Here is a 15,571-nt window from a genome sequence, read left to right on the forward strand (position 1 = left end):
AAGCATCGTCACGGTTCTTTCTTTCTTCCTCTCCCCTCCCCCCGAACCGAGCGCGAGGGGGCCGGCCGTGCGGCCGGCGTGGCGCTGCTTGCTCGCCGCGGGGCGGGTCGACCAGCACTCCGTGAGAGCGTACCGCCGCGGCTGGAGGACAGGAGGATCTGTCGATCGATCGCGGACTGCACGGACCTGGGTCGCGCTCTCGGTCTCGCCCCGCTCCCTCCCTCCCTCCCTCTCTCTCTCTCTCTCTCTCTCTCTCTCTCTCTCTCTCTCTCTCTCTCTCTCTCTCTCTCTCTATCTCTTTCACTCTCTCTTCCCGCCCCCCCCCCCCCTTATCTCCCGGACCCTGCGCGCATGTGCGGTCAGGGTCAGGGCTGCGGAGGGACCCCGGCGCATGCGAATGCGCCCTACTCGGTCACAGAGGGCGGCGAGGGTAGGGGTGGGGGAGGGCGCAAGCTCTTCTGGCTACACATGCGCAGCTCCACCAGCTACGAAGGGGCAGCTCCTCTGGCTACACATGCGCAGCTCCACCAGCTACGAGGGGGCAGCTCCTCTGGCTACACATGCGCAGCTCCACCAGCTACGAGGGCTCAGCTCCTCTGGCTACACATGCGCAGCTCCACCAGCTACGAGGGTGCAGCTCCTCTGGCTACACATGCGCAGCTCCTGTGGCTACACATGCGCAGCTCCACCAGCTACGAGGGCGCAGCTCCTCTGGCCACACATGCGCAGCTCCACCAGCTACAAGGGGGCAGCTCCTCTGGCTACACATGCGCAGCTCCACCAGCTACGAGGGGGCAGCTCCTCTGGCTACACATGCGCAGCTCCACCAGCTACGAGGGCGCAGCTCCTCTGGCCACACATGCGCAGCTCCACCAGCTACGAGGGGGCAGCTCCTCTGGCAGCCACCATAATACCCCCTCCCACTTAGACTCTGCTGCCAAAGAGCAGGAGAGAAAAGAGGAAAGGGATTCCCACCCACCTAGTATACCTTACTCCATACATATATCCCCAGCTGTCCTTGGATTGTTCCAGAGAAACCTTGAAGACCCTTCTATACATTTCCCTGTCACCCTAATGCCCTAAACAGTGGGTCTCAAAGACCCAGCAGGGCTACTAGTAGCCTCTTGAAGAAATGTTATACAGCCTTCCAGGTGACTAGTTTTTGTCAAGGAGAAACAAAGATTCAGGTCATTGTAATACCGTAAAACTTGAAACAGGAAATCTAAGTTCGAAACTACTAGTCCTAGACAACATGTTGTTTTAAAAAAAAAAAAAACAAAATCTAAAAACAAAATCACTTTTTTTCCCCTTCAAAGCAGAAAAACTCTTCTGGCTTTGGATCGGGCCCTGAATTCAAAGCTTTTGTCAAACTCTGGCCTTGATTGGGTGACAAAGCAGTTCAAACCCAACATAATAAAAGGCCAAATATTCACTTCATTTTCCCACTTGCTCAAAATTTTCTGACTCCACAGAGAGCCAGTGAGTTCCCTGGAGTGAGATGGAGGCAGAGAGTATTCTCCATGCTTTGGAAATTTCATTTAGCTTTTCCTTCCCCTGCCTGGGAAACGCTTAGCTGCTCCCAGAGCTTATTCACAGTGAATAAACAGGACAGCAAGATGCTTAGTGAACCCAGCCCTGTTCCTGGTTTGGTCATAGGTTTATCTTGTTTTTTGTTGCCTTGTCTGAAGATAGCACACCCATTCACTTCACTGTGCGTGGGATGATCACATTGCCCCCTCGGGGATTTGTCAGAGCTGTGCTATAGCTTTCCTCAGCTTAAGTTGGCATTTACTGCTATGTATCTGTCTGTCTTCCATTTACAGAGACTGGGACAAAACGGGGCTTCAGCCTAACCCCAGACAATGATGTGTTCGAGTATCTTGCGTATACCTACTCTTCAAAGAATCCTGAAATGAAAAGAGGAAACTTTTGTGAAAAGAGTATAAATTTCCCCGATGGTATAACAAATGGATACTTGTGGTACCCACTCAAAGGTTAGTTTTTCTCTGGTTCTGCTGGGTTCTTTTCTTGTCTCTTTAATCCAAAGGCTATATGTTCTTCTCTCTATAAGCAGTTATCCAAAGACCCCCCAGTCCTTGCAGACTACTGGCAATCCCTTGCTAACAGAGTGTAGATGAGTTTGTGTTTGACATAGATAATAATGTTTCCTGTCATCAAGAACCCAGGCAGAAATGAGAAAATGCAACATTCCATGGCCACAGTGGGTCAGGCCCCTATGGGAAGAGTCCCCTCCCCTAGAGGCGTGATTGTACAAATAGCAGCCTAGATACTGCTTCTTTTGAATTCCAGGTGCTGATGGGCCAGAATACTCACTAGTCCCTTTTCCTAGCTCCCTCCCCATTCAGTTGTTCAGCTGTGGGAAGGACGGAGAGCAGACACACAAGTTGGTACTTTTTACAGCAGGATGGCTCTGGGCCAGCCACATGAAAGAATGTAAAACAAGCAGACAGTAGGATTGATAATGCAGCCAAATAAATAGGTGTCTTAAGCACATCTTTCTATGGGTTTCACCTCCTTTGCTCCCTCTGTTTCCAGGCTTCTGTCACCTTCCTCCCCACTGTTGATACAAAGTTTTCTCCTTACACTTAGAAGAGAAATATTCTCTGGCTCAAAGGCAAGCTTTACTGTCTGTCTCTTGCGTACGAGAACAAACCCGTATTGCGTGGGATTAGTTGGAAACATAGTGACACACAACAGTAATTCTGGGACTCATTCCCATGTGTGAGTCTCGATAGACTTGTGTGTCTTCAGTGCTGATGAATGGGGAGTTTGGCAGGAAGTGTGCTATATTCAAATGTCTGAAGGGCTAGCATGTGAGAAGGAGGGATTACATTTGTCCTGCTTGGCCACAGAAGTACTCGGTGGAAATTACAGGAAGGCAGATCTCAGTCAACATAAACAGAACTGTCTATAAATCAGAGCTAGAACCATTCCAGCACAAACCTTGTCAGGGAGATCGTTAGAAGTCATTCATTCTACAGATGGAATATAGACTAGTCCAGGGGAGGTTCTTAAATCTTTTTGCATCATGAACCCCTTTGGCAATCTGATGAAGCCTACAAAAGCATGTTTTTAATACATTGGATTACAAAGGAAACCAGTTCTATTGAAATGAGGTTAGAATTTTTTTCCCCATCCAAATTCATGGACCTTCTGGCATCTACCCACATAACCCTTAGAGGATAATAACCCCTGAACCATAGAAGATACCTGATGTGTGCATACTTTTCAACTCTTCTAGGATTCTAAGTTAAAATCAGATAAAACATTGTACTTTAAATTTATAATCGTCTTAAAAATACGTGCTGGAATGAGAGGCAAAAGAGTGTCAGAGTGAACACCCTCAACATCTGGAGTAGAGGGGACCCCCAGTTCAGTCTGCATCAGTAACAGCAAAATTTGTGCCTTGCTTTTCTATCAGAAGGTTACTCTGGTGATGATTGACCCAGAAATGGCCCAGGAAGTTGAGCCTTCATTACAAAAGTGCAGGTGTGCCCTCTCTTTTTTTTTTTTTTTTTGGCCTTAAAGAGATGTGCACTTGAGGAAGCTCTATCTTAAGAGGATCCAGCAATGAGTCATTTTGTTAAGGGAGGAATCCTTTTGTAATGGAAATTTTGTAACATGGGGACAATCTTGGACATGTTTCAGCAGCCTGGTATAAGAGCCATAGTGGAGCATTTCCAGTTGCCCCTAGATAATTGCTTTGTCAGGTCTTGTGTCTGTACACTAATTGATGGAGTGAATGGGGTGTTCAGGGAAGGCTAGTGCTTCTGGTGTGAGGGCTTGCTGAGCCCTTGTCAGGGCTACTCATCCACCTTTGGTATCCACCTGTCACCCAACTCTCACCTGTGGCTCCAAGAAGCTGGAGCATGTGCAGGTGGTCACTACCCAAGTTAAACCATAAGGGTAACCAACAGGCCTCATCAGTGAATTAGGGGGATGTCTAAACCAAACATGTGAAGACTTCCTCCATCGGAATGGGCAGATGAGAACAATTTGTTCCAGCAGTCATGAAGGAGGTGAGGCAGGCTCTGTGGAGTGCTTAGAGCTTGGTCAGACATCAAAGATGCCATGGTCATCCACTGCACCCCAGATCATCACCAGTCATCTTGACTTTTGTCTTGTGACTGGACTTTGATGACTCAGGAAGACAGAATGAGGCTTTATGCAACTCTGCCTCTCTTAAATACAATTGAAGGGCAAGTCAAGACATCATTTGTGAGGTCGCTGGTCATCTTTGAAAACAAAAGAAAACAATACTAATTGGTAAGCACTTCTGAGACAGTCTAATGCAGCCCTCTCATTTTAGAGAGGTCAAGGGACTTGCCAGGGATCTCCTCGGTCTTCAGCAGAAAAAAACAGAATTTAACCCACATTCTCTGCCATCAAATGCAGGCTCTTATCACTGTGAGCGATATGCCTCTTCTTTTCCTGTAACACAAGCATCTGCAGCTGCCTAATTCACCCATTTCTGTTTGTCTGGTGCTTTTGTTTAGGTGGGATGCAAGATTACAACTACATCTGGGCCCAGTGTTTTGAAATTACGTTGGAGGTGTCATGCTGCAAATATCCACCAGAAGAAAATCTCCCAGACTTTTGGAATAAGAAGCGAGACTCACTAATCAGCTTCATGAAACAGGTTCATCTAGGTCCGTAAGATTTTCAAATGAATTCTTTGCTAACGCCAAGTATGACTTCTAGCAAAACCTGTGGGATAAGAATGCGAACTTACCAATTTCCTGGCTACATTATGGTTTTTCCTAGGAGGCATAACTAGAAGTGAAGAATTTTCTCTGCTAGAGAGGAATCCTTCCATATTTGGGAAGGTGCTATGTCAGCCAGTTGGGGTAAAAGACAGGACAAAAAGTGTTGATTTCCAGTGGGCCCCAAGTTCAAATATCAAGTCACTTGGAAACTGGCCTCAAGACAAGAACACCCTGTGTTAGTGAAAGGGATGACGCTCATTCAACAAATATTTATTACAAGAATCTGGCATATAAGACGCTCTAGGAGGCACTGGGGCTGCAAAGATAAAAGGTGACATTGTCCTTGTCCTCCATGAATTCACATCTCACATCCCACCGTATAAGTCAATGGTGACCTATCCTAGGTTACTTATTACCCATTATAGAAAAAAATTAACAAAAGCCCACCTGCATATGTGACTTCATAATTTGAACTTCATAAATTTCCATATTTCACTTTAGTTTCCCAGTACAACTCTTCTTGGCCCCATTTCACATCTGGGAAAGCTGATGCTAAGAGTTCAAATGACTTCCTTGAGGTTATAAGTGGTAAGTGGCAAAATGAGGTCTTTGAGGACCAATACATTCCAGAGGGGTAACTGGACACCTGCTTGATGACCTTTTGTCCGTTTCTTTTCCAAGGTAGGAAGGGACCAACAGTGACTCCAGCATCCCCCCCTCCCCCCTAGAAATCCTGCCAAATGCATCCAAGCTAGTATCATGGGGCTCTACCTGGCCTGCTTCCGGAAAGTCCTTTGCCAGTATTTCCCACAGCTGCTGGTCAAATACAATGAACAAAAGAGCAATATATTAACTGGGATCATGTACAGTTCAGCACCCCAGCTGTCACTCAGTCTTCACTCATGTGGGCTTTGTAAAGCTCTTTGACTTTGTTAAATGTTGGTATCATCTGCTTCTATTTAGAACGTCCAGAAGAAAGATCAGAAATTGGCAAATGTTTTTCTGCTATAACGTCAAGTAAAGTGCAGGGAGGAAAGAAAGCGTTTGGGCTTTTGGTTTTGGTTTTTGCCAAGTTCTTGCCCTAATCCTCAACAAAAAGCTATCATTTTACATCATCCTTTTTTTGGTTTGTTTTAGAGAAGGTATCATTTCCATCTTCACTTAGGTTCTAGGGTTTTTGCCCATCATCCCATGTCTTTCTCCTTTGCTAAATTCTAAACCTTGATTGATCTCTGGTTACCAGTGCTGAGCCCCCAAACCTTAATCCCCTGGGTCTGTTAGGCTTCCTGGATTTGTACACGTTGTATATGCTCAAGTTCTTAATTACCCGCTTCCTTCTTCTGTCATTTCGGTCGTAACTGTATGTCTACTTTGGGCATCCATTTCCCTTCCTCCTTTACTTTCTGTCTGCCATAGGAATTGTACCACAAGAGTATATTTTCTAGGATATGTTCAGAAGGGGGTGTAGGGGGAAAGGACATAGAAGTTTAGAAAAAATTCACTAAAAGTAAATAAGAAATAGATATGAAAGAAAAAAATGACCCAAGTCTTAGGCAGATTGACCCCCTAAGCTTGTTTTCTAAGTTGAGTCATAAAATATAAGTATATTCAAGAGGATATAAATATCACTAAAAAAGGTTTCATTATGAAATATATGATCTGTCTTCCCTCAATTTATCATGACCCTAAAATTTCATCCACCCTTCACATTCATCCTGAATCACTTCAGCCTGAAAATCCCCTCCTCTTCAGCCTCTAGCTTTCCTCATCTAATACCTTTCTCTCAAATTTTTTTCATCCGTGCCCTGTAACCCCTGTTACAAACAGAATTAGGCCAGCAAAACAAATTTACCATGTTGGACATGTTCAAAACAGTACGTCTTCATTCTGCATCCTGAGTCCACCTCTGTAAGGGGGTGGGTTATAGAAAAGGCAAATGATCTCTCTAGGCCTATGCCCTAAATCATTTGTCTTTTCTCTGATCCATAGCTTTCGCCAAGCAGTAGAGGATGGAGGAATCAAAAGATATGGGTTTCAATCCCAGCTCTTCCACTTACTTCCATTTGAGTCCTTGGACAAGTCGCTTTATTTCTCTGGGCCTCAGTCTCCTCATCTGTAAAACTGGGATAATAATCCCTCCCAGGATTGTAATAAGGGTAAAATGATGCAATATTTATAAAGTGTTCTTGCCAATTCTAAATGCTAGCTATTATTCAATGACAGGCCTGGGGCCTCCTGACTCTCAGGTCTGTGCTTTTCCCATGATGTTTGAGTTCTCTTCTGTAGCTAATTCTCATTTGCTCTGATTCAGGAGGTGTGTCCATATTGGCTCCCTTCAGGGACTATAGGGGTAAAGGAACCTGGGTCTCAGTCACAGAGTCTCTCTCTCTGGCATACCATAAACAACCAAAGAAAGGCATTCTGGAGGGGAGAAGGGAAGCAAAGAGAAGGGCTTATGCATTGCATATCAAATAACTGATCCTACTCGTAGAATGTAGAAGGGAGGTGTAGTTTATCCACACAGAATGTGATTGGCACAAAATTCAGCCCGTGGAGTCATTTCTTGCTTGGTTAGAAGACCAGCAGACTGTATACCCCATGCTGACCATTCCAGGACTTTAATGAATGAGAAAACACTGGCTTAGGAAATGATGGACAGGAGGACTTCAGAGAGGCCTGGAAGGACTTCTATGAACTGATGCTGAGTGAAATGAGAAGAACCAGGATTACATTGTACACAGTATCAGCCACAGTGTGTGAGGACTATTTCTGGTAGACCCAGCCCCTCACAGCAATACAAACATTCCCAAAGGACTGCTGAGACAAAATGCCACCCACATCCAGAGCAAGAACTATGGAATCAGAACACAGAATGAAGCAGAACATTTCTGCTTTGTGTTGTTTTGGTTTGGTTTGTTTTCTCTCATGATTTCTTCCATTCATTTTAGCTCTTCTATGCAACATGACTAATGTGAAAATGTGCTTAATAAGGATGTATATGTAGAACCCACATAAGATTGCATGCCGTTTCAGGGAGGGGGAGAAAATATAAGACTTATGGAAGTGATTGCAGAAAACTGAAAACAAATAACTTAATTATTAAAAAGAAAAGGTTACACTAGTTTAGGAAAGAAAAGATCTACAGTCCCCTTGAGTCAAGTCAACCAAAGACTGAAGGTAATTTCAGAAAGATACAGTCACTACAGCATTTTCTTCTCTTTTGTCTTTCAGTGAGAACAAGGGAGCGCTTTTCACTCAGGTCTCATCCTTTTCTTCCAGCTTAGAAACAAATCTGCTTTGAAAAAAAACATGTGGTTTGAGTTTTATCCTTTAAGAATCCTGAATTGGGGTCTTTGCACGCTAACTGTAATTCTTTCATGGTGCCCCACGGTCAGGGTTGGAGGCGAAGGAACATGATTTCTCCTGGATTCTTGCCGGGGGAGGTTTCCAGCTGCAATTTTATTGCAGAAAACAAAATTAATTAATTAAATTAAATGACTGGATGGATTGGTGAAACAGTTCTGCCCTCTTGTGGTTTCAGACTGATATTTCCCATTGCAACTGCAACCGCTTTCAAGGTTTCCTCGTGAGGCTTCGATTTCAGGGTCTTCCATGGAATGTCTTTTCTGCCCTTGTGACTTGAAGTCCATGGGAAATCTTGATTCCTGAACTTCCTGACAATGGGCATCTGTTCTAGTGCTCTTCAGCTCTGACCTCGACATTGAAGTGTCTGGTGACTTTGCCATCAATGACCCAATTTCATCATTTGACATGATGTATCTGAAGTGGTTGAGACTGCTATTACTTCAGACTAGACCCTACGTATAAAAACCTTGTTGTAGTGTTTTGAGCACTGGATGTTGGCAGCAGGAAACATAGGTTCCATCACTGACTACAGTTAAAGGTAGTTAGCTAGATGGTACAGTGGGTAGAGTGCTGGAATCATGAAGACCTAAGTTCAGATCCCACCTTAGACATTTATTAGGAAAGCCCCTTAACCTCATTCATCTGCAGTTTCTTTATCTGGATAATAATAGCATCTTACAGAGTTATGGTGAGGATGAGATAAATCGTGAGAATGATTCTGCAAACCTAAAGCATTATATGAATGTGAGAGATCATTATTACTAACTAGCTGCATGACCTTAGGCAAGTTCTGTGTCTGCTCCTCTTCTGAAAAATGGGGGCAGTAAGTCCTATTCTATCTAATCCATAGAGTTCACATGAGGGGGAAATGAGATAACACGTGAAACTGCTTCAAAATGACCAGAGGTCTCCAATACGGGAGAATACCACTCTATTATTGTGCCACTCTCAGGCGACATCGGATCTCCTATTGCATTTTCAAGGACTGAGCTTAGAGGGGAGCTTACACATAATTTCTTCTAACAGCTGCATTTTTCATAGAAAGAAGCTAAAGACCTAGAAAGAAGAGAACAGTTTGGCCAGTGTCACAGAGAGTTAGCCTTAGACAAGTATTAGAGCCAAATTCTAGAAGCTAAGCCTTCTTTGTAGATTCCAGTATCGTAGGCTTTAGAACATGGTGGAACCTTAGAATTTATCCAACCCATTCCCCTCACTTTATAAAGTCTTTGCTTCCTGGGGGCTCTGAGGCTTAGATTAGAATGGGAAATCCTTTCACCTATTGGGAAATCTCTTCTCTGGGCCCAGAAGAGGATTTTAGGGTAAAAGGTCATGAATTTAGAGCTTGAGGAACTTCAGATAATTTCTGGAGCTATTTGGCAGTCTTCAGTCATTTCTTAGAAATCTTAAATGGAAAACATACTGTGCCCTGATTTCCCATAAAGAAAAAACCCTGACGTTTCAAGTTGTGGTCCAGGACCACCCAGCAATCTAAAAGGCTGGACAATAAAAACCTGGGGGATGTTTTGTTCACCAATGGATACAGTCTAGCAAAAGAACTTTGTCCACCCCTGACTGCTTTGTTGTAAGAGAACAAAAGAGAAAAAGGCCACATAGTATCTATATCAACATTAAAGACCTGAGCCACACTGACCTAAGGCAAGACTACTTGTCTCTCGCACTTCTGATGTCTGCCCACCTTGTCATTTGTTGCTTGGCTAGAAGAAGATAAGCAGATGGTATAGCCATAGTATCCAGGGTGTTCATGAATGAAGCCAGGTCAGAAATGGCAAGCTGTGGAGTCAATGGCTAAAGCTTAGTATTTGGAGTCAGGGAGACTCAAGTTCAAAACTGATCTTAGATCCTTTCCAGCTCTCTAATCCTGGTAAAGTTACTTAACGTATCTGCCTCAGTTTCCTTATCTGTAAAGTAAGAGCACCTACTTTTGAGAATTGTTGTGAAGACAAAAGGAGATATTTATTAGGCACTTTTGCAAACCTTAAAGTGTTGTATAAAAGCTATTTATGATGGTGATGATAACTGCTATCTCATACCTCAACTTACTTTACCTTCCATATTTTCCCATGCATATAGCAAGAAGGAAAGGACTGATATGTACACAAAACATTTACAGCAACTTTTTGTGGTAGCAAAGAATTGGAAACCGAGGGGATGTTCATCAAATGGGGAATGACTGAACAAGTTATGGCATATTATTAACGTGATGAAATACTACTGTGTTGTAAGAAAAGAAGGGAGATGGTTTCAGAAAAGCCTGGAAAGACTTAGATGAACTGACACTAAGTGAAGTGAGCAGAACCAGAATATATGTGTGTGTACGTGTGTGTGTGTGTATATATACACACATATATACATATATATATAAATGTGTGTGTATATATATTATTGTTATAAAATAACAACAATATTGTAAAAATAATCAGCCCTGAAAAACTTGGGAACTCTGATCAACAACATGATAAACCACAGTCCCAAAGGACTTATTAAGAAACATGCAATCTACTTTCAGATAGAAGTGATGGGCGGAGAGTAAAATGAAACATCTTTTCTTTCTCTTTCCCTCCCTAATGTGGAGACTGATACTGCATAGCTCTACCTATTAGTAATGGGCTTTGTTTTTCTTCCTTTCTCAGTGGATATGAGTAGGCTATTTGGAACTGAAGATAAAATTGACTTTTTTAAAAATTTAAATTAGAGAGGTTGGAATCTTCCCATCCTAGATCTAAGATCCTGAGATGGTATTAATCAAAAAGTATTTGAGTTGAAGAAATTTTTTAAAATACATTTATGAAGTAGTCTTTTGGTCCAAATTGTGAATTCGTTGATTACTCCTGGTGAGGAAACTCCCTCTACAACCACAGATGGGCAACTGTTCTCCAGTTAAACTCTTAAGAAAACTGCCTGCGCAGTTTTCAAAAGAAGAAATCAAAGCTATCAGTGGTCACATGGAAAAAAATGCTCTCCAATGCTATTGATCAGAGAAATGCAAATTAAAACAACACTAAGATACTCCTCACACTTCTCAGATTGGCTAACATCACAGACAAAGAAAACATCAAATGCTGAAGGTGATGCAGAAAAATCAGGACTCTAATGTGTCTGAAACCAGATTTAAGCAGGCAAAGATGAGTCTTCCTGACTCCAGGCTGGGCACACTCTTCACTATGCCACCCAACTGACCTAAAACACCAACAAAACTACTGTAACTTAAATAAGAAATGGAAAGAACGTCAACAACTGATCAAACAGCCAATCAAAATCCTGTTCAATGCCAATGCCGATAGTATTCAGTCATGAAGGAAACTGAAAACAGATATAAAAGAAAAGTCACGAATCAGATCAAGGAAGGAGCTGCGTGCTTCAAAATGCTATCCTCCTGGTGTGCAGTCTGACAGTGGGATTCGAGAGCAAAGTGGGGGTGTGGCTCTCATGCCTCCACTCTCATCATCTTGGATAAGGAAGTGATGTGAGGCAAAACTGTCATCTCCTCAGTAACTACTGCTCCAACTTTACAGCATATATGCTCAGTCTATACAGCTTTTGAACTGCCTGATATGACCTCCATTCCCACCTCCTGCCTTCTCCTTTGAGCAACCTCCATCTTCAATTCTCATGGTCTGTGGTTTACTCTCCATGAACATAATTTGAACCACTGGACTGCTTCATCCTTCCCCTAAAATTCTCCCCTCTGGCCTTTAACCATCCTACAGGTGTTGGCACCAGTTGGGTCTCTAGAGGGTCCTGAGTCAAAGACATTTCTGTGGTTTCCTACTCAAAGTTAATATTGTTGGGGAAGAGGGATTCTTCTACAAAATGTTATCTGATTATCTAAATAGCTTCCAATAAGAGTTTGGCAAGATATTTTAAATGAAAAAAAGTTTTATTCTCACAGGCTATAAACCTTTTTTGTGTGTGCTTTTTAGGTATTAAAGGTCAAGTGTTTGATGTGAACAAAAATCCAATACCAAATGTAATAGTGGAGGCTAAGGGCAGGAACCATATATGCCCCTTCAGAACTAACAAATTTGGAGAATATTATCTTCTTCTTCTGCCTGGATCCTATACGATAAATGTAAGCATATAATTGATGTGGTTCAAATTTACTTTGAAAAGACAAGTCTTTCCCCCATACAAATTCATATCAGACAGGCTATGGGTGGAGGGATTGCTTGGCTCTAAAACAACAATCTCTGGAATCCAGTAACTGACTTGCTTCCTTCTTAGGGTTGAGACTTGTTTTGCTCATAGGGATGCAGTTTGGAGAAATGCAGTGATGGCAACTAAAAGTAAACTCTTAGGAAAGCCCAAGAATTAGAGCTGCCTAGGGCTAGAGGGAGGGGATAGTGATAAATTTGACATAGTACAACAAAGAACAATTTTTCTGAAAAATCTGAGATGGGAAAAGTCACATCACATATTGAGCAGCTGTTATTTTTATTGGTTGGTTAGCATTTTTTTTTGAAAGACAGACCATATTCCAAATATTTAGTGTTTAAGAAGTTTAGCACTGAAGGAATCTGAGGGGTAATCTATTCTAACAAATACTTGAGACCTTCCTTAATTTCTCTACAAAGTTCTCATCATCCAGTCTCTGATGGATGATCTCCAGTAATTGGGAACTCAGAGAATTTTAGTGTTGGAAAGGGATGTCCACAGCCTTCTGGTCCAATCCATACATGAAAGGCAGTCCCTGTGACATACTCAACAAGTGATTGTCTAGCCTTGGCTTGAAGACCTCTAAGTCTTTTTTCTCCAAAACCTCACCAGGTAGCTTCTTCTACTTTCAGACTAGAAGTAATTTTTTTCTTGTCTTAGATCTAGCCAAAATCTGCTTCTCTACAACTTCTACTCATTGGTCCTCATGGAAGATTAGTGTGGCAGTAGGATAAAGGATGGATTAGAAAAGGAAAAGAGGAAAGATCTACTAAGAAGATTTTTGCAATAGTCTAAGTTGGTGGCAGTGAGAGCCTGAACTAGGGGGATGTCATTGGGAATGCAGAGTAGGGCAAAGATTCAAGAGATATCACAGAGATGGGCTTGTTAACTAATAAAATGTAAGCAGTAAGGAAAATGACGATAATGCCTCTATGTTACCATAGACAATAGGGAGTCGAAAGGAGGAGTAAGTATATTGGGAAAGATGACAAGTGCCATTTTGGACATACTGAGTTTAAGGTACCAGTGGGACATTCCTTGGGAAACAGAGAACATTGAAGATGTTAGAGCTGGAGATAAAGACTGGGAAGTCACATAAATAGATGTTGTAGTTTTATTTTGGCAGTGACAGGGAAGAAACATGGGGTAATGGTAGGAGTAGAATAGTAAAGCAAAGTTTATTTGGAATTCAGAAGACTTGAGCATGATTGTCGGTGCATGAGAAGGGTGTGACAGAAAGATGCAGGAGAGGAATGTCTTGGTTCTCGAGCAAATCGGTTAGGGGCACAAGGGGAAGGTGGTTTGCTTTATTACAGACTGGAAGCTTTCTTTCTGTGGCCACAGGAAAGATTATGCTGAGAGGTTCTTAGGAGAAGAAATAATACGAGTTTCCTTCAGATAATCTCCTTCTCAGTGTGGAGTGTAGCTGGATAAAGAAGAGGAAAAAGAAAAGGTTTAAAACAATCTCTATGGGGAAAAAGCTGGGGAGCAATGAAGGCCAAGATAGAAGAGTTATCAAATAGTTAGGAGGAAGGTATAGAAGGTGAAAGTTGATTTTCATTTTGTGGCATTTACCAGCAATACCCCTTGAAGTAGAGAAATCAGAAGTTTGAACCACTTAGGATTGATAATTTTCTGTTCAGGAATGGTTGAAGACCATGGAAAGTTCAAGTGATTCTAAGGTAGAAGCTAATAAAATGGTTTTTGGCTTTGTAAAGCCAAAGTGTGGTATAGGAATTAGGAGACTACGTGAAGAATCCATGGTGAAGAATCCATAAGTAAAAGTGCAGATTAGGTTTTAGGAGAGTAGAAGAGACAGAAGAATTAAAAGGTCGTGTCAGAGAGAGAAATTTCAAAGTTCAGGATCTTGGAGGTATTGCAATTTCAAGAGATGGTGAAGACTAGAGTGTAATAGTGTCAATGAAATGTGTTGGATAAAAAAAGGGTCTTTAGGCTGAGATATTGTGTGGTCAGATTGTTAGAAGGGTTGCCATTATGAACACTGACATCCCCTAGGATGATGGAAGAGAATGAAATGGAGAGAAAAACGGAAATCATGAACCCAGATCATTGAGAAGGTCGGGCAGTGGCCTGAAGGTCAAGAGATGACATCAGTAAGAATGGGGAGTTGGTTTTGAGTCATTTCAATCATGCCCAGCTCTTCGTGACTCCATTTGGGTTTTTCTTGGCAAAGATGGTGGAATGGTTTGCTAGTGGTTTCCTTCTATAGATCATTTCACGGATGAGGAACTAAGGCAAATGGGATTAAGTGACTTGCCCAAGAACATAGGGATACTAAGTGTCTGAGGTCACATCTGAACTCAGATCTTCCTCACTCCAGACCCAGCACTCTATGTATTGTGCCATTTAATTGCCCTGTAACCAGTGTAATGCAGTGCACATTCAGCCCAATTTAAACTACAGACTTAGAGAGTTCATCCACCCCAGAGATCAAAATAGAACAGAATTCTGGTGTATTGTAAATGTGTCTTTATGGGCACTTACTTCCAGGCAGCTGTAATGTGAGGGTCAAATGAGACAATGGGTGTAAAGCATTTTGCTATAAAAATACCATTTGCTGGTGTAGTAGTAGTAGCAGTAGTAGTAGTAGTAGTAGTAGTAGTAGTAGTAGTAGTAGTAGTAGTAGTAGTAGTAGTAGTAGCAGTAGTAGTATGGGCAGCTAGGCAGTGCAGTGGATAGACCAGGAGTCAGGAGGACCTGAGTTCAAATCTCACCTCAGATACTTGAAACTCACTAGCTGTGTTGACCTTGGGCAAGTCACTTAATCCCAATTGCCTCATCCTGGGTCATCTCCAGTCATCCTGATGAATATCTGGTCACTGGATTCAGATGGCTCTGGAGGAGAAGTGAGGCTGGTGATCTGCACAGCCCTCCCTCACTCAGCACAAAGTCACGTCCAAGTCATGTCATCATTTCTCTGATGGCATGGTCTTCTTCAGCAACGAAGGATGAAACACACAGAAGTAGCAGTACTAGTACTACTAGTAGTAATAGTTTTGTTGTTATCCCAAACTCAGCTGGCCTCCAGTCTGATCATGACTTCATTCCCTCAGCCTTCTAGCACATTCCTATAGAGCTAAAGTAATACATATGAAGCAATTCAAAGGTGTCCTGGCAAATGTTTAACAAATGGGTTCTGGGAGGGAGCAGTAGCCACACAATTCTAAATTTAATCTGCATTATTTACTTTTAGGGCATCTAGGTGGTAAATGGATAGAATGCCAGGCTGGAGTCAGGAGCATTCATCTTTGTTGTTCAGTTATACCCCATTTTGGGGTTTTTGT

General features: G+C 42.5%; 1 long non-coding RNA gene across 1 annotated transcript; it reads left to right on the top strand.

Annotated features, from left to right (window-relative positions):
* The first annotated feature begins 1,823 nt into the window (after nucleotides 1–1,823).
* On the top strand, nucleotides 1,824–12,790 carry LOC140516605 (uncharacterized). The gene is made up of 3 exons (XR_011971399.1): nucleotides 1,824–1,994; nucleotides 4,518–4,670; nucleotides 12,035–12,790. It is a non-coding gene; the product is annotated as an uncharacterized lncRNA (long non-coding RNA).
* The last annotated feature ends 2,781 nt before the right edge of the window (nucleotides 12,791–15,571 follow it).

The sequence above is a fragment of the Notamacropus eugenii genome, chromosome Y (assembly GCF_028372415.1).
Source record: "Notamacropus eugenii isolate mMacEug1 chromosome Y, mMacEug1.pri_v2, whole genome shotgun sequence".
In the NCBI taxonomy this organism is placed as follows: Eukaryota; Metazoa; Chordata; class Mammalia; order Diprotodontia; family Macropodidae; genus Notamacropus; species Notamacropus eugenii.